The sequence below is a fragment of the Grampus griseus genome, assembly GCF_964374135.1.
Source record: "Grampus griseus genome assembly, chromosome: 1".
NCBI classification, from domain to species: Eukaryota; Metazoa; Chordata; class Mammalia; order Artiodactyla; family Delphinidae; genus Grampus; species Grampus griseus.
The window spans coordinates 182,542,110-182,561,564 of NC_139017.1; the positions used below are offsets into that span (position 1 = coordinate 182,542,110).

General features: G+C 48.8%; 1 protein-coding gene across 4 annotated transcripts in view; it reads left to right on the top strand.

Annotated features, from left to right (window-relative positions):
• Positions 1-207: 207 nt before the first annotated feature.
• The window catches only part of GNB1 (G protein subunit beta 1), a 91,387-nt gene continuing 72,139 nt past the window's right edge, over positions 208-19,455 (top strand). For 2 of the 4 annotated variants that reach the window (XM_082660463.1, XM_082660465.1), the window contains exon 1: positions 210-433. The gene's annotated coding sequence lies outside the window, so the exon portion shown is untranslated. Of the gene's footprint in view, positions 434-19,455 lie in introns of all 4 variants that reach the window. The other 2 variants (XM_082660466.1, XM_082660464.1) reach the window with 2 other exon arrangements.

The window sequence follows — 19,455 nt, forward strand, 5'->3', positions numbered from 1 at the left end:
GTGGGCTCCTGGAGCGGGTCCCCGAGGGCGCGGTGCTGCCCCTTTAAGCGGCTCGCGTACGCGCGCGGGGCTGGCGCAGGGCCGAAGCGCGCGCGCGCGCGCCGGGGACTCGGTCGAGCGGTGCGTGCGCGCGCGGCGTGCGCGGTGACGCGACCGTGGGGTTTCCCGAGGCTGCGGGCAGGGGCCGCCGCGCCCATCCCGATGGCTGGAGGCGTCTGAGGGGCGGACGGAGGCGGCGGCGGCGGCGGCGGCGGCGGGAGCGGGCGCGGGCGCGGGAGTGGAGCAGCCGCCGCGGGACCGACAGACTGAGCCTCGCCGGCGCACCTGCCCGCAGCGCCCGCGGAGCGGCCCGAGCGCGACCATCTCCTGGAGCGGCGGCCGAGGCGGCTGAGGCGGCGGGGAGCGGGCGCGGCAGGCGGGACGCGGTGTCGAGGTGAGCGCGGCGATCGCGGCACCGACCCCAGCCCAGACCCCCAGCCCCGACCCCTACCCCCCCCTCCCCCGCCCCTCCCCATCGCCCCCCAGTCGCCCGCCCGCCCGGGCCGCCCCGCCCCCACCCTCCCCGCCCCCACCCGGCCTCCGGGTCGCGTCTTCCTGCCCCGCCCGGGTGGGGTCCGCGGTGCGGGGGCGGGGGCGGTGGGGACCCCGCGGCCGTCGGCGGGGACCGAGACCGAAGTCCCGGGCTCGGGCCTGGATTGGGGCTCCGGGGTTTGGAGTCCAGGTCCGGGGCTCTGGTCTGGGGTACTGGGTGCAGGCCTGCGGTCCGGGTCCTGGGGTCCGCGGTGGGGGCGGGGCCGGAGGCTCCGGGGTTTGGGGTCCGGGGCCGGCGCCCCGCGTCTGGGAGGTGGCCCGGAGGAGGGGCGCCGGGCGGGCCAGGGAACAAAGGCGGCCGCGGCCCTGCCCCGCGGCGGGCGGTGGGCGCCGTCCTTGGCCGCGGGAGGACGAGCTGCGGGAAAAGCGGCCTTTCGGCTGCTCGCGGGGAGGCTGGCGTCGCTGCGGCGGAGAAATGAGGAAGCGGCGCCGAGGGCGCGCGGGGCGGACAAAGCGCCCGGCGAGCGCGAGCCCCAGCCCCGCGGTCGCCGCCGGGCCCGAGCCGGGCCGCCCGAAGCCACGGTGCGGGTGCGCAGCCTGCGGGCGGTGGCCGGGCTCCCGCGCCCCGCGCCGAATGAATGGCCCCCGGCGGGCCCGGCAAGATGGCGCGTCCGCCGCGCGGCCTTTGTCAGCCGCCGCCCGCGCCGCGGGGCTCCGGGGGCGCCGCCCGGGGGCGGGGGCGCGGCGGGGGGCGGCGGGCGAGGGTCGGGGTCGCCCTCTGCCCCGGCCGGGTGGAGGGTGCTGGAAATTCCACCCAGGGATCGCTGAGCCATCGGACTTTGGAAAATCCTCCTGTATTTTTCCTTGCGAGTTGATGCTTGACTCAAGTGGTGTTTAAACATCTCTGAAGTCCTTTAAATTACCTCGTTGGCATACCCAAGTAGGTTTATCTACTGAACTCCTCTTTATGGAACCTTTTTAGTTAGGATTGTGAGACTCACTGACTGAAGGAGAACAGCGATGGTAGGGGTGTTTATTTTGGGAAAGGAAGTTGGTGGACATTTACAGTTAAAGAGTACGTTACTGAGTTTGTGCATAAATGATGTAAAAGTCGTAATCTGCAGTTCTGCTGTGGGGAGTATTAGAGCCTTTTTTTTTTTTTTTTTGTATTTTCATTTTGTTACCTGTTTGGTAACACAGTGATCTCCAATAACGTTTAATGATTAAGCAGTTGCTTATGAGATTATTAAGAAAATATGTAGGTATTTTTTATAGTTAGCAAATAAGTGGAAGTATTAGCTTTGTGAGAAGTTCCCTTCCCTTCAGCCCCAGATACTGGATAAGGTCTAAAAGCTATTGTTATCGATAAGATTTCTACCTGAGCTCTTTGTTTTCTAATTTGAAGCTCTAGTCTTTTGGGGGTGGAGGGGGTTCGTATTTCAAAGAAAGATTTCAGTTTGCGTTCTATTAAGATAGATAGGGCCTGTTCTGGATTCTTCCGGAAGGTACATATTGCAAAAAGAAAACGAACAGGCAGTTCCTTTTTTACTTCCTTACTAATATGGGTGTGTGGCTGGGGATAGGGCTGGTGCCACCAACATGGAAACAGGTCTTAGAACCTCCAGACGGCAGAACTGGGTGGTAGCTTTTGGCTCAGTTTAACTTTCTGACAGAGCTGTCAGAAATGGAGCGCAACTGGAAGGGTCAGAGGCCGACCTGGCAGGATCCCGTGGGGGGAAGATTCCCGGCTGCTGTAAGGCTGGACTGCAGGGCCTCTCTCCTCCCGAGACTCCCTCTGTATATGCCTCTGGTTTCACAGGCACTGTAAATGCTGCAGTGTTTTCTTAGCAGGTGAGAGTTGAGGAAAGCGACGTTAAGTTTTATGATTGTGCCTGTGGCTTGCTCCCGGTTCTCCCTGCGTGGGGAGCCAGTGTTAGGGCTGCCTCTCATCTTCTGTGGAAATGGTCAAGAGTGTGCTTATAGAGAATATTGTTCAACTATGCAGTTTTGATTCAGAGTTGACACTTTCTTAAATGAACATGCCCATCAGACAAGAATATTCCTTTTGTATGATATCTGAGTTTACGACAGAGCTGTATTTATGTCATCAGGCACGTACTAAGCAGAATGTTCTTTAATGATACCTTAATAAAGATTTCTCTTTGTTTGATGTCTTGAGTTACTTCTGTTTCAGGGGGAGTTGAAGTAAATTTCCTCAGATTTCATTTTAATCTCGGAGGAGATTTGAAAGGCTGCCAAAAGGCTGTCAAATCTTTTCCATGCTTAGTGGCTTTGATTTCAGAGCTTGGAACACCTAGGTCTTATATTGACCACATGAGAAGTGCACAGATTTTATGAGGAGTTAATTTATTTCTCAAAGTTTTGTTGCTGTTCACTTTTTATTTTGCTAAAATTTTCTGTCTGTTATCCTTTAGTTTGATTGGAGAAGTTGTATTTCTACAATTAACTTTGAGAAGGGTCTTCAGGACAGCTGTAGACTTACCTACCATCAGTTGCCTTTTTAGCCAGTACTTTAATAAATAATGTTTTATTGCAGACGTGCAGTATTGGCATCAATTACAGTCTCTTCATCGGATTGCTGTTTTCTCTCCCCAAAAGCTTTGGCTCATGTTGGCTTCCAAATGGGATTAAGTTCTTACTGTCTAGGGACTTTGGCTTCGGCATTAGTGGATTGGTAATAGATATTCTCAATTTTGTTATCTGGGCTTGACCATATGGCGTGCCGTGTTATTTTAAAACCTTTATTTAGGATGAGTCTAATACGGCATTGAACAAAAAGTTTTAGAATTTTTTAACCCTGGTATAAATTCTGATCTCTCAGGTTTGCATTTCTAGATAAGAGTGGTCGGAGAATTTATGAAGCAGGCAGTTTAGTTGAGTGTTTGGTTTAGTGAACATAGAATGAGGGGATAAAAACAAATTTAAACTGAGATCAGAGAAATAATTTATAAAACTGAATGTGTAACGTTACTGGAAGGAGGAAACAGTCCCAATTTTTATGGAGCGTGTGGCTGTGTATTGAGTAATGCAACATTACCCTGACTCTTCTGGAAAACGAAGACTCCCACTTCTTTTTAGAGCTGTGAGTTTTGCTCCACAGCTCTCGTTTAAGAAAAACAGGCAATCTGTAGGCACTTGATTTGATCGGTGGATCAGAGGAATGCTAAAAGCTTTTGAAACCTTTTAGCCCTCTTGTTCTTGTTGCAGTGCCTACCATTAGGTGCCACAGTAATTGATGGAAATTCCTACTGACTTCCAGTGATAGAAAAGCTTCCCATTTTATAGCACAATATTGCTTTCTTTGAGAGACTTGAGTATTCCCTTATTTGACTTACTAAGTTAAAATTCTGGGAAAAAAGCCATTTTTAAAAAGTTAATGGTTAAAAGACCAAGTCAAGACTATCAAAAGTAATAATTCTGAAGAGATTATTCAGTTGCATCCATGTTGCCATTGATAAAAGGTTACGATTGAATAATTAGTTGCCCCAGGCGCTTTTTTTTTTTTTTAAGTGAGGGGGCATTGCGGGATCTTAGTTCCCTGATCAGGGATTGAATTTGGGCCCACGGCAGTGAAAGCAGAGTCCTAACCACTGGACTGCCAGGGTATTCCTGGTCCAGGCTTAATAATGTACTTTATCAAGGAGGGAAAGGCTATTTACTCTTTAACCTGCAGGACTAGACTACTAAGGGGATTGAATATATTCTTGTTTACTTGTGGGTAATTGTGTGTTTATACATGTCTGCACGTCTTCTGACTCAGTCCTGTGGCAATTGTAAAATATATTCCCCATGCAGATTACAAGTTCTCTTGACTACCTCCAAGTGTTGTAGTTGGTAAAGCTTTAAAAAAATTCTGGACACTATCTAATTAGACAAGAGAATGTTAAAGCTTCTACAACAGGTTTCCAAAAAAAAAATTGTCCTAGGAACTTTAAGATAATTCCTGAATTGCTGGGAGGGAAAGAAATTCACTCTTTTCTTGAAGGACTGAGACTGCCTGAGTTAGAACCCAGTTGTGTAACTGAACTTGCTGGTGTGCACGTGGGTTTGACTTCTCTGTGTCTGTTTCCGCATGTGTAAAAACAGGCACGCTAGAACCTCCTTCCTAAGGTGGTTGTGAGGATTGAGTGAGTTAGCACACGTGTGAAGCACTTGGAACAGTGCCTGGCCGCAGTGCTCTGTTAGAGGATCACCGTTTCTGTTGCTTATGGCCTTGCTTTGTAACAGTTTTTGTTTTTGTTTTTTTTTGGCATGCGCGGCATGAAGGATCTTAGTTCCCTGACCAGGGATTGAAAACGCTCTCCGAGGAGTCTTAACCACTGGACCACCAGGGAAGTCCCTGTGACAGTCTTTTAAACTATGATAAAGGTAGATTATAGAGAATTTAGGAAGACTCTTAACCACTGTGCACCACCAGGGATGCCCCCATCACTTTAATTTACTACCTTACTTTCTCCCAAGTCATCTCTGACATTCTTTCTTTTCTCAAAAAGCTTTTTTTTTAAAATTAAAATATAGTTGAGGGCTTCCCTGGTGCACAGTGGTTAAGAATCTTCCTGCTAATGCAAGGAACATGGGTTTGAGCCCTGGTCTGGGAAGATCCCACATGCTGCGGAGCAACTAAACCTGTGCGCCACAACTACTGATCCTGCGCTCTAGAGCCCGTGAGCCACAACTATTGAGCCTATGAGCCACAGCCACTGAAGCCCACGCGCCTAGAGCCTATGCTCTGCAACAAGAGAAGCCACCACAATGAGAAGCCCACGCACTGCAACAAAGAGTATCCCCTGCTTGCAGCAACTAGAGAAAGCCCACATGCAGCAATGAAGACCCAACACAGCCAAAAACAAATAAAATAAATTTATAAAAAAATATAGTTGATGTACAGTATTATGTTAATCTCAGGTATACTACATAGGGCTTTGACATTTGCATACATTATGAAATGATCACCATGATAAGTCTAGTAATTCTCTGTCCCCATTCAAAATTATTATAATATTATTGACCATATTTCTTTCTTTTTTTTTTTTCCCCTGGCCGCGCCACGAGGCTTGCGGGATCTTAGTTCCCTGACCAGGGATCGAAACTGGTCCCCCTGCAGTGGAAGCATGGAGTCTTAACTGCTGGACCGTCAGGGAATTCCCCCTATTGACCATATTTCTCATGCTGTGTGTTAGATCCCTGCGACTTATTTATTTATTTATCTTATTTTTAAAATAAATTTATTTTATTTATTTATTTTTGGCTGCGTTGGGTCTTTGATGCGTGGGCTTTCTCTCTAGTTGGGGCGAGTGGGGGCTGCTCTTCGTTGCGGTGCACGGGCTTCTCATTGTGGTGGCTTCTCTTGTGGCGGAGCATGGGCCTCAGTAGTTGTGGCATGCCACTTCAGTAGTTGTGGCACACGGGTTTAGTTGCTCTGCGGCATGTGGGATCTTCCCGGACCAGGGATCAAACCGGTGACCCCTGCATTCTGCGTTGGCAGGCGGATTCTTAACCACTGGGCCACCAGGGAAGTCCCCTTATTTATTGTATAACGAGGTTTGTACCTCTTAATCCCCTTCACCTGTTTTGTCCTCCTGCCCCTTTCTGGCTACCACCAGTTCTCTTTGAGTCTCATGAGTAGCTATGAGTCTGTTTTCATTTTGTTCAAAAGGCTTTACCTTTTTTTTTTTTTTTTTTTGCGGTACGCGGGCCTCTCACTGTTGTGGCCTCTCCCGTTGCGGAGCACAGGCTCCGGACGCGCAGACTCAGCGGCCGTGGCTCACGGGCCCAGCCGCTCCGCGGCGTGTGGGATCTTCCCGGACCGGGATCTTCCCGGACCAGGGCATGAACCCGTGACCCCTGCATCAGCAGGTGGACTCTCAACCACTGCGCCACCAGGGAAGCCCGGCTTTACCTTTATAGGACAGTTTTGATCCTATAATTCATTTTGAAACTGGTAAAATGATTGTTTGTTTTTTAAAGCTCTCACTTCCACCTCCCTTTATGATGCTGAATTATTTTGGATTTCACAAAACATTCTTTGGCATCCCTTAATTTGCCAGCTAGTGACAATGAAATATTTTTTATATATTCTCAAAAGTATTATAACAGGAAATTTGTTTAACAAATGTTCATTCAGCATCTTCTCTGCTAGGTGCTGAGTCTATAAATTATAGAATGGGTGTGGCCCAGGACCTTATGTTATAGTTTAACAGGGAGGCTGACAAACAGTTTATGTACAAAGGTGAAAAACAAGGGCGGTGGATCACAGGGGCAGCTAACCTAGAGTTTAATGATGGCTTCCTAGGGAAAATTTTTTTTTTTTTTTGGAGGGGGGGGTTGTCTTACATTCCTTTATTATATATATGCAGATCTGTTTTATGTACAATACTTGGTTCTGTCAAGTAATCTTATCAAGGTATCTACTGGTAATCTTCCCCAAAATGGATTCAGGAAAATTAGATAATTGTGCACTTCATGACTACCCAAATGAGGGACTTCATTATTGATTTCAGTTTTGGGGCCACACAAAGGGTTCGAAATAGACTTGGACTGGGTTAAGGCAATAAACATGAGCTGAAAGAAAACACAGATTCAGAACAATTAATTAAACTGTGTATTTTGCTTGCGTTAGAGTCACAATGTGAATAGCATAGGTTGTGCAGATCTCATAGCTCTTTTGTTTCAGTGCAAGGGCTTCTGAACACCTCCGTGTGCGTGACTGCTGGTGGCGGGGGAGGGAGGGAAGCAGCCTGTGTGACCTGTGGGAGACTTCCCTGAGGGCTCATTTCTTCTCAGCCTCTCCTTTCTTGGGTTCTTGTTTCAGTTTGTAATCAGCCAGGGTGACCTTGATGGCATCTTTGGCTGTCATGGAGCAGTACAGTTTCACAGGGGGAAGGCAGACCTCCTTGGTGATATCGGTGTTTTTTGTTTGTTTAAAAATGATTTAAAAATTTTTTTAATATTATTTACTTTTTGGCTACGCTGGGTCTTAGTTGCAGCATGCGGGATCTAGTTCCCTGACCAGGGATCAGACCCAGGCTCCCTGCGTTGGGAGTGCGGAGTCCTAGCTGCTGGACCCCCAGGGAAGCCCCCGTGTTTTTATTTTTTTTGTAATATAAATTTATTTATTTTTAATTTATTTAATTTTGACTGTGTTGGTTCTTCGTCGCTGTGCGCGGGCTTTCTCTAGTTGTGGCGAGCAGGGGCTACTCTTTGTTGCGGTGCGCGGGCTTCTCGTTGGCGGTGGCTTCTCTCGTTCTGGAGCACGGGCTCTAGGCGCATGGGCTTCAGTAGTTGTGGCACGTGGGCTCAGTAGTTGTGGCTCACGGGCTCTAGAGCACAGGCTCAGTAGTTGTGGTGTATGGGGTTAGTTACTCCGCGGCATGTGGGATCTTCCCGGACAAGTGCTCGAACCTGTGTCCCCTGCATTGGCAGGCGGATTGTCAACCGCTGCGCCACCAGGGAAGCCCCGCCCCCTGTGTTTTTGATGGTTGTGGCTTCCTCCACTGTCTTCCCCTTTACTCACTTGCTGGCTGACAAGCTCGAGGCAATGGCAGAACCACAGCCAAGTGTTTTAAACCTGCCGTTGATCATCTTCCTCTTTTCATCCACTTGAATCTGTACTTTCATTACATCACGGTACGCTGGAGCCCCACCAGTCTGGTTCCAACATTTTTAGATGTTTTGTTAAGGAACCCCACTTTTGGGGGGTTTTCATAATGATCAACAACCTTCTTGTGGTAGAGCCGAGCCAGAGCTGGCGGGTGGGTGGGCAGGCGCGGGGCTGGAGCAGCAGGGCCGCCACTGTCTTGCAGGCTTGCTGGAAAATGTCTAAGTTGAGACTGAAAGGGTTCTCCAGTTGGAGGCTGCCTGGCTTGTGGAGGGGAAGGAAAGAGTGTTCCAGGCTGAGGAGATGGTTGTGTATGCTTTTCATGCAACCAGTTGGCTTCCTTCACCCACTGTCTCCAGCACGTATAACAGTGTAGTGCAAGATAGGTGCTCAGTAATTATTTATCGAGTGAAAGAGAACATGGATTGTCTAGGGACAGAAGTTCCAAAGGGCTGGAGAGTGGTGAGGAATGGACACTGAGAGGTCAGAGCCTTGGTAAAGAATTTGCACTTTTACGTGGAGGGCTCTAGGAAGCCCTCAAAGGGTGAGGAGATGTACCTGATCGGGAACATCACTTGGTCTTGAACTTGGAGTGTTCTCAGAGGAAGGAGGAAGACAGGTCAGATTCCAGATGGGATGCTGTAGAGAGGAAGGGGGTCTGGGCCAGGGTAGCAAAGCTGGTAACTGGTGACTCAGATGCTTAGGTGACTGCGTGGAAGGTCAGAAGGGAGTGAGCGAGTATAGGTTTCTCTCCTGGAAGTCCGGGTGCCTGTTTTGCATTTACTGAAATGAGCAGTGGTTTGATGGGAAGACAGTGAGTGAGTCTTTGCACCTTGGGTTTGAGGACCCCAGGAGGCGTTCCCACATTTTGCATTAGAACACACCGGCCTTTACACTTTCTACTCCTTCTTGCAAAGCTCTTCTCCTGGAGGTCTGTTTGGACCATCCACTCCTTTCATTCAGGTCTTTGTTCTAATATCCTCTCCTTAGAGGGTGTTCTCCGCCCTCATTAACCTCTGTCTTCCCTTGCTCTGTCTCCCTAGTCTCTATGTTGATCTACCCACTAGTTCTAAGCTCCATGAAGACAGGCACTTTGGTTCACTACAGTATTACCAGTGTCTGAAACACTCTGAAGTGTTTGTCCAAATGTAGATTTTTGTACACGTGAATGTGGAGCTCTGGAGGAGTGGTCTGGATGAGTTATTAGTATTTAGATGGTGGTTGAAGTCTTGGGTTTCACCATCACTTAGAGCGAGGGGTCTCGAGTACGGTCTGTAGACTCTGGGGCTCATTAGGTCCAGGCTGCTGTCATGATCATATTAAGATGTCATTTGACTTTCACTGTGTTGACATTCCCACTGATGGTACGAAGCAGTGCTGGGTGACACTGCTGGTTCTGTAGCAGAAATCAAAGCCGTGGTACCAAGCCAGTTATAACGGTGATTGTAGTCATAGTATTCTTCACTGCTGTGAATTTGTGGTTTTAAAAAAAAAATCCAGTTTAATCGAATGCCCTTGATGAAGCAATCAAAATTAATTTTGTTAAACTTCAACCTGAGTATCCATCTTTTTACTGGCCTGTGTGACAAAATGGGAAGTTGGCATAAAGCACTGATGCATCTTAACATGTGAGAGCGGTCTTCTGGACAAGCAACTCTGCGATCGCTTGAGTTGAAAGAACAGCTGACAGAAAATGATGGCTGTTTAGACAGGGGAATTTGGCAGATATTTTCATAAAAACGAACGAAGTGAACCAGATACTTCAAGGAAAATAACTGACAGTATTGTTGGCAGTGATAAAATTTGAGCTTTCAAATGGAAATTTGAATTTTGGAAAAATTGATTCTGCTACCATGAGCTTGACAGCTTCCCAGTACTTAAAGACTTTTTTTTGCAAGATAGGAGGTGATGCTAACGAAATGTTTCTTTTTTTAATGTTATATAATAAAACGTGTCAACATTTGGAAGATCTGCTTAACTCAGTGAGCTGATATTTTCCAAATGGCCTGTGCTTGATGCTACTAGCTCACAGATGGGTGAAAGATCCATTCAAAGCACAGGGATGGAGTGAAGCCCCTGGTGTTTGATGTAACAGTATGCAGAGTTAATTGACATAGTTTCAGATTCCACAGCAGAACTACCCTTTTTTTATATATAAATTTATTTATTTTTGGCTGTGTGTTGGGTCTTCATTGCTGTGCGCAGGTTTTCTCTAGTTGCGGCGAGCGGGGGCTGCTCGTTGCGGTGCGCAGGCTTCTCATTGCGGTGGCTTCTCTTGCTGTGGAGCACGGGCTCTAGGCACGCAGGCTTCAGTAGTTGTGGCAAGCGGGCTTAGTTGCTCTGCGGCATGCGGGATCTTCCCGGACCAGGGCCTGAACCCGTATCCTCTGCACTGGCAGGCAGGTAACCTCTGCGCCACCAGAGAAGCCCAGAACTACCCTTTAAGAAACTTACCACTTGTCAAGTTTTGATGTAGTATCAAAAAAGACTGTCTATATTTATTTGAAAAGGCTGTTACAGTACTCCCCTCCTTTCTTTTTTATAAATTTATTTACTTTATTTATTTATTTTTTTTGCTGCGTTGTGTCTTCGTTTCTGCGCACGGGCTTTCTCTAGTTGCTGAGCGGGGGCTCCTCTTCGTTGTGGTGCGCGGGCTTCTCATTGCAGTGGCTTCGCTTTGTTGAGGAGCACGGGCTCTAGGTGCCCGGGCTCAGTAGTTGTGGCTCACGGGCTTAATTTTTCCGCAGCATGTTGGATCTTCCCGAGCCAGGGCTTGAACCCGTGTCCCCTGCACTGGTAGGTGGATTCTTAACCACTGCGCCACCAGGGAAGCCCTACTCCTCCCTTTTCCAACTACATATCTGTGAGGCTGAATTTTCCTCATCTCCTTCAACCAAAACAAGATATTGTAACAGATTGAGTGCAGAAGCAGATGTGAGAATCCAGCTCTCTCTACTTGAGGCAGGCATTAAAGAGGTGTGCTAAAATGTGTAATGTTGCTGCTCTTCTCACTAAGTTATTTTTCTAGTTATTTCTTTTTTTTTTAATTAAAAAAAATATATATTTATTTATTTATTTGGCTGTGCCGGGTTTTAGTTGTGGTACGCAGGATCTTTGTTGCAGCATGCAGGCTCTTAGTTGTGGCGCTCTTAGTTGTGGAATGCGGGATCAAGTTCTCTGACCAGGGATCGAACCCAGGCCTTCTGCATTGGGAGCGCAGAGTCTTAGGCACTGGACCACCAGGGAAGTCCCTCTAGTTATTTTTTGTAAAAAATATTATTTATGGTAATATGTAATAGGCTTATTAAACTTTTTTTTTAAGTCTCTGCTTTAGTTTCTAGTGTAGTAAATATCCGTTGATATAACCCACATAAACAAAAGCCCCTGGGATCCTCAGTAATTAAGAGTGTAAGGGAAGCCTGAGACCAAGCCTCTGAGCAGCAGTGATTTGGAGAGCAATGTGGTGGTTAAACTGGCCGGTGCACGTCAAGGGCCTTAGCCGCAGGTGCCTGCAGGGACCAGAGAGGTCCCTGGAGACAGGTACCCTGTCCTGATGTGTCGTGATAGGTGTAGAACTGTGCCTTTTCCTGGGGAGAAGAACCACCCAGAGATTCTCTAAAGGTTGAAGACCCTTTGGTGTAGCTTGGGTGTTGAGGCATGGCAGAGGAAAAGCAGCTTATAGGAGTGGTCAGAAGTTGGAAGAACATCAGAGCAGTGTCAGTGCTTAAGAGAGTCTCTGAGAGGGAAGGGAATGGTCAAAGAGGCAGATGTGATTGGGATTCAGCGGTCAGGACTCCCCAGGGCCGATGAGTGGCAGTGGGTTGTGGGGAGGCTCTGAAGGAAAGGGGTGGAGAGGCATGTGGGGTTGAGGGAGGGCTCTGTTCCCGCCTTCATTTTTTTTTTTTTTTTTGTGGCAGTCCTGCATGGCATGTGGTTTCTTAGTTCCCCCAACCAGTTTGAACCTGTGCCCCCTGCAGTGGAAGCGCAGAATCCTAACCGCTGGACCTCTAGGGAAGTCCCTGTTCTGCCTTTATTTTATTTTATTTATTTATTTTTAAAATAAATTTTATTTATTTATTTACTTTTGGTTGCGTTTGTGCGCCGGCTTTCTCTAGTTGCGGCAGGCGGGGGCTGCTCTTCGTTTTGGTGCCGCGGGCTTCTCATTGCGGTGGCTTCTCTTGTTGCGGAGCATGGGCTCTAGGCACACAGGCTTCAGTAGTTGTGGCACACAGGCTCAGTAGTTGTGGTTCGCGGGCTCTAGAGCGCAGGCTCAGTAGTTGTGGCGCACGGGCTTAGTTGCTCCACAGCATGTGGGGTCTTCCTGGACCAGGGCTTGAACCCACGTCCCCTGCATTGGCAGGCAGATTCTTAACTACTGCGTCACCAGGGTAGTCCCCTGCCTTGATTTTAGATGGAGTAGCTTGAGCACTGTCACGTGAGGAGCACCTGTAAACAAGGGGAGGGAGAGTGTCAGTGAAATGCACATTCAAGGCTGAGCAGTACCAGCCGGCAGCTGGTGATGGGGCAGTGATGAGAGACGCCCACCCCCCTCTGGCGAGAGGGACGTCATCTATCCGATGGCGGGTGGAAAAGGTTGTGCTGAAAGAGAAATCAGGGCAGGGCCATAGAGATGGCTGATTTCATTTTAAAAGGGTGGTGGAAACATCTGAACTTGCAAGCAAGGGGAGGTGAGGGGATGAGGCAGGCAGATACCTGGGCAAAGGGAGAAGCCCCGAGACAGGACCGGGCGAGGAACTGAAATAAGAGGGCTTGGGAAATTGAGGATGGCACAGAAGGACCGTGGCCCTTCCGTCCTCCACCTGCAGTTCTCTCGGCAGTAGATGAGCTTGCATTTTGCAGATGACCCCAGTGCTGTTAGCTCGGCCTCGTTAGGTCCTACTGTGCTAGCTAGGCTCCACGCTAAGAACTTGACGGGGTTGCTGTTTGATCATCTAATCAGCTCTGAGCCAGGTCCTGTGAATAGCCCCATTTCACAGGTGGCTAAACCTATGGGGAGGTTAGGTAATTGGCCAGAGTCACAGCCAGGAATCTGTGGAACCCATGTTTGAACGTCACTTGTTTGCCTCCAGAGCCCGTGCTCTTAATTTTTACACCACGGACCATCTAATTTGAGCTCCTCTCCCCTACTCTTTCATCTCAGAGGACTTGTGTGTCTGCATCTGCCTCCTCCATATATTGTTAAAGGGAGGGTTCTTCCACTTGAGAACATATTCACCAGCAGTTTTATCTTTAGTTTCTTCATCAGGGGCTCCTTCTATTCTATCTTCAAACGTGACTAATAAGGCTTATATAACTTAATCTCCCAGTTAATCTTGGTATATTTTTCAGCCACTATTCATAGTTTTCTCTGTTTAAAATTAAACTCCCTGGACAGGAGATCTGTCTTCACTGCCTCAGTTCCTCCATATGTCCTGTCCTCAGTCTTTTTTTTTTTTTTTTTTTAATATTTACTTATTTATTTTTGGCTGCATTGGTCTTAGTTGTGGCGTGTGGGCTCTTCGTTTTGGTGCGGGCTTAGTTGTCCCGCGGCTTGTGGGATCTCAGTTCCCCGACCAGGGATCAAACCTGCGTCCCCTGCATTGGAAGGTGGATTCTTAACTGCTGGACCACAGGGAAGTCCCCCTGTCCTCATTCTTTGAGGGCCTTGTCCCTGCTCCCCCTAAGTTATCACTGTTATTGTTTTCATAAAGATGTCCTTTTCAGTAAGTCCATTTTACTGTCCCCAGTTTTTATCTTTAACTGTTGTACTTTAATAATAAAAGTGTTTAATTGTTTATTGTACAAAATTAGGATTATAAAAATGAAGGGGAGAGGACTTCTCTGGTGGTCCAGTGGTTAAGAATCTGTCTTCCAGTGCAGGGGACGTGGTTTCGATCCCTGGTTGGAGAGCGAAGATCCCACATGCTGCGGGGCAGCTAAGCCTACGAGCTACAACTACTGAGTCTGCGTGCCCTAGAGCCCGCGTGCTGCAACTAATGAGCCCACACTCTGCAACTACTGAAGCCCATGTGCTCTAGGGCCCGCGTGCTGCAACTGCTAAGCCTGTGACCCACACTTGCTGAGCCCATGTGCCACAACTACTGAAGCCCGCGTGCCTAGAACCCGTGGTCCACAACAAAAGAAGCCACCACTTGCCGCAACTAAAGAAAGCCCGCGTGCAGCAATGAAGACCCAATGCAGCCAAAAAAACAAAACAAAAACAGGGCTTCCCTGGTGGCGCAGTGGTTGAGAGTCCGCCTGCCGATGCGGGGGACACGGGTTCGTGCCCCAGTCCGGGAGGATCCCACATGCCGCAGAGCGGCTGGGCCCGTGAGCCATGGCCGCTGAGCCTGCACGTCCGGAGCCTGTGCTCGGTGGCGGGGGAGGCCACAGCAGTGAGAGGCCCACGTACCGCAAAAAAACAAACAAACCAAAAACAAACACAAAAATGACGGGGAAAATCTATAGTTCACCTATCTGGAAATAACCCATACTATCACGTTGTTGTGTTTTCATTTAGTTTTGCCGTTCATGCACGCGCACTCAGGCCCACCCCAGATGGGAGGCCACACTGTACGTGTAGATCTTTAAGTTCTGCTTTTTCCACTTTGTTACACATGTTTACATCTTCGAAAACATGACCAGTAACTACATAACAGTTGATGGTGTTCCTTGCTCCGTGGCTTCTCTGTGCCCATGTGCTGGACATCCTGGCTCTGCAGTCTGAGCTTTGAGGCTGTGAGCAAGTTGTGTAACTCCTCTCTCAGTTTTCCCGTCTCCTGGGCTGGTGGTGAGGATGAAACGAGGTGGTGCAAATGGAACACTTACCCCCGTGCTTAGCGTGGCGCAAGCACTGACGTATTTGCTTCCGTTACCACCCCTGCCTGTGACCTTTGCCTCCTTTGCCTTCCTCCTTTCCTCACACGCTTCTCCAAGTCGACCCCTGCTCTTTATTTCTGTCTTTGTGGTTGCTGTCTCACTTAAGGTTCTCAGGGGTTCTTCTGTGTGGCTCTGAAATGCTACTCTTAGTTTCCTGGGGCTGCAGTAACAAATTACCACAAAAGGAGTGGCTAAAACAGCAGAAATTTATTCTCTCATAATTCTGGAGGGTGGAAGTCTGAAATCAAGGTTTTGACAGGGCAGCTCCGTCTGATGCCTCTTTCTGGCTTCGGGTAGTTGCTGGCAATCCGGTTTCTGCCTGTTTTATGTGGCCTTCTCTCTGTGTCTGTCTCTGCTCTTATAGGAACACCAGTCATTGGATGAGGGCCTATTCCATTGTGACCTCATTTTGAGTTAAAACTAATTATACCTGCAAAGACCTTTTTTCCAAATAAAGTCACATTTACAGGTTCCAGGTGGACAAGAATATTCAAGGGACACTTTTCAACCCACTGCCGTTACCTAGAGCTTCCTCCTGGGCCCTGTTTTCGTTGCGTTCCCAGCTCCCTGTCTCCCATGTCTTTACCGTCCTTTCGTGGCCGAGCTTGTAAAAAGAAGTCTCAGTTGCAGGTTGAAGAAAACAATAGAGAGAACTTAGGTGGAAAAGGAAAATGTCTTATTGGGATTCTGGATGTCTCAGAACCAAAGTTCAGGAATAGAGCTGGGCTTTTTGGGTCAGCGTGGGGTCAGAGGATGGAGAAACCATTCAGGGGTCTCTGCCCATCTCATTTCCATTCTCCTTCTCTGTAAGTGCCTCGATGTTTCTGCTTGCAAAGTAAAAAAGCTCCCTGAGGGCTTCCCTGGTGGCGCAGTGGTTGAGAGTCCGCCTGCCGATGCAGGGGACACGGGTTCGTGCCCCGGTCCGGGAAGATCCCACATGCCGTGGAGCGGCTGGGCCCGTGAACCATGGCCGCTGAGCCTGCGCGTCCGGAGCCTGTGCTCCGCAACGGGAGAGGCCACAACAGTGAGAGGCCCGCGTACCGCAAAAAAAAAAAAAGCTCCCTGAAATGGTCATTTTTTTCTGTTTTCATCACATTTTGCCTCTTGGCATTGAACTCACTTAACCACCACCTCTTTGAAACACACTCTTCTTTTAGTTCCTGGTTCTCCTTCTGCCGCTTTGTCCTTCTTGGTTTCCTTCCAAGGTTCCTCTTTTGCCTGCCCTGCCTGCCTTCAGTTGTCTGGTGTTTCTCCATCTTGAGTCCAGGATTCTCTCTGTTCTTGGGCTCTCCTTAGGTGATCGTGGCTGTTCCCATCTGTTCTTATCTGTTTTAAATAATGTTTACTGATAGTTGTGAAGACTCTCAAATTTATATCTCTATTGCAGCCTTTCTGATCTCCAGACTCGTCTGTCTTCGTGTCCACCTGACATCTCCTTACTTTTGCTGTTTCCACTGCTGAGTCCTTGATCCTTTAGGTCTCAGCTTGAGTGTCACCTCAAAGAGGCTTTTTCTGGCCACCATTGTTGCTCTTGATCACGTTGATTGACCACAGTTACTGCTTCATGGTGTTCCCCTCAAATTGTGTTTGCAGAGTTGTGAGGCTCTGTCTCTCACTCTCCCAACTAGCACAGGCTGGAAGTAAAGGGTGTGCCAGTTGGGCTCTTCATGTGGGCAGGGTTAGTTCTTTTTTTTTTTTTTTTTTTTTTTGCGGTACGCGGGCCTCTCACTGTTGTGGCCTCTCCCGTTGCGGAGCACAGGCTCCGGACATGCAGGCTCAGCGGCCATGGCTCACGGGCCCAGCCGCTCTGCGGCGTGTGGGATCTTCCCGGACCGGGGCACGAACCCGTGTCCCCTGCATCGGCAGGCGGACTCTCAACCACTGCACCACCAGGGAAGCCCGGCAGGGTTAGTTCTTGAACCTGACTGAGTCAGACCCCCTGAAAGTGCCCGTCGGTCCATCTGTAAGCCTGAGACTCAGGTGGTTTAGAGGAATGTTGCAAGCGAACATGATACACAGTTAGGTTTGGGGACAGTGGCCTGTGAAACCACTTAACTAGGGCTTAACGTCTAGGTAGTTTTCCGGAGAATGGACAGGAGGGTTATTGGAAAGGCTTGAGGTTGCTTAACCACTGTTGGGGTGTGGGTTTGGGGATGGCTGCTGTAGACCCAGAGAGATGAGAAGGGAAGAGGGCAGGGAGCTTTTCCTGGGAATCGATGCACTCAGAGCAGGGAGAATCTCAGTGCCTAACACTGATTGGCAAGGCATTTAAAATGTGCTTTTTGAATCAGTAACAGACCATCATGTCCTCTTTACATTTTCTTAAAATATGGGAACTGACCGCACACATTTCCCATAATTTAAAACTTGACATATTCAGGAAAATGCTAAGCTGCTGAGTAGTGTGCTACACTTTAGCTATGAAAGAAGAGCTTTAAAACAGCAGCTCTTCTAGTTTAAACATTTGTTCACAGATTTAGATAATGCTAGCTTAAAAAAAGAAAAGCTTCTGAAATGGTTGGGCTCTGTCTTCCTGGGTCTGTGGAGCCCACTCAGCAGCTAGGGTTTGAGTGTCTCGGGGGCCAGGACAGGCCCAGTGCTGGAAGGACCCTCTAGGCAATTTTTGTTTTTTGCAGCTGTCTTTTTTCTTTTGTGGAAACAGAAGAATGACATCCTTGAGGGTAATTTTTGCAGGAATAGGTTATAATAGCAATAGAGGCTATTGCTAATGTCCATTCCACTAACTGACCTTTGGGTACCAGTGAGGAGGGAAAGGACATATGTGAAGGAGGAGACAGCACAAAGAACGCCCCCCAAAGCAGTGGCTCCTTCCTTCCCTCGTGGAAGTGCCAAGCCCCTGGGAGGCGCAGGCAGCATTCTCCCCTTGCCTTTGGTCTCCATTGTTGCTTGTCTGCGGACACCTGTGGTTAGTCGTCATAATGTGTGGTGTGCTACAGGGATGCCGCTTAACAGCCAAGGGTGAGCCAGCCCAAGACCTCACCGGTCCGAGGCTGAGAACTCTGACTTAAACTAACATGCACCCTGCGGTTAAGAAAACGTGCTCGTGGCCTTGCATCAGTTACCTGTTGGTGCATAACAAACTGCCCCCCAAACTTAACGAGTTCAAGCAATAACTGTGTGTTCACCACTGGCAGTTAGGGCTCTGTGTGGTGGGGGGCTCTGCCCACTCATGCGTCTGCAGTCCGTTGGCACTTCTGGGAAGGCCTTACCTGCATGGACTTTTCGCCAGGCTGCACCTCTGTTCTCCATGTGACCTCCCCAGCAGGCCGGCTCAGGCCTCTCAGGGTAGCCGAGTGGTAAGAGGGCGGGAGCAGAAGTTGCTAGGCTTCTTGAGGCCATACGTAGAAGTCACACAGTGTCACCTTTGTTACATTCTGTTGGTCGGAGCAAGTTATGAGGCCTAGTCCAGACTGGAAGTGTAGAGAAATGGTGAACCTCGTTCTTACAGGAGGAGCTGCAAAGAATCTGTGGCCATTTCTTAAATCTCTCAGGACCTCTCTATAGCATGACATTTAGAATTGCCTGCTTTAGGGTGTCCAGTTAATACTAAGATTGCTGTGGAATGGATTCCAGAAGTGAACTGCTTAAAGGCATCAGTTTATTTAACAGACATTTGCCATATACTTACTTTCAGCAAGACACTGTGATTGGTGATGTGCAAGTACTGGGAAATAGCTTCTAATCTTTTCTTCTGGGGAGGACTGTGAACTTGTGAATAAGCAAGTTTCAGACCTGTGGTGAGTGCTGCAAGATCCAGAGTGGAGAGAGGGCACTTGGTTTTAGGTTATTTGGGAAAGGCCGTTCTGAGCACTTGGCACCTGAAGGAGGAGAAGCCAGGTAGGAGAAGAGCCTGGTTACTTCAAGTGCAGAGAACAGCAATTGCAAAGGCCCTGAGGTGGGGAGAGGCCAGCGTGGCTGAAGCTTTGTGCCCCGGGAGCAAGGCGGTAGAAGTCAGGGTTAGAGAGGAAGCTGGCACTGGCCACCTGGCCCAGTTTGCCAGGCAGTGTCAGCTTCACCCGGTGAGCCGGGATTCTTTGTGGGGAGTGCCCTCTTTGACTATTAGACGTGCCTTGGTGGACAGTGCATTTTATGGTCACTCTGATGTGGAAGAAGGTTTGATTCTTTCCCTCGGTGCGGTGGACACCACTGCACAATTCTAAGCAGGAAGTGACCAGATGTGAATTTTAAAAGGTTGTTCAGTTGCCGAAGGAAGAATGGATTGTTGGGGTGAAAATAGAAACAAAGATCATTTAAAGGATACTGTTGATGAGAAATGATGTAGCTTGGCTAAGGATGGGGGCTGAGGAAATGGGAGTAAGTGGACAGACTCATATCTGCTCTGGAGGTCGAGCTAGCCACAGTGCTGATGATCTAGGACGATTCTTTTTTTTATTTTGGCCGTGCCT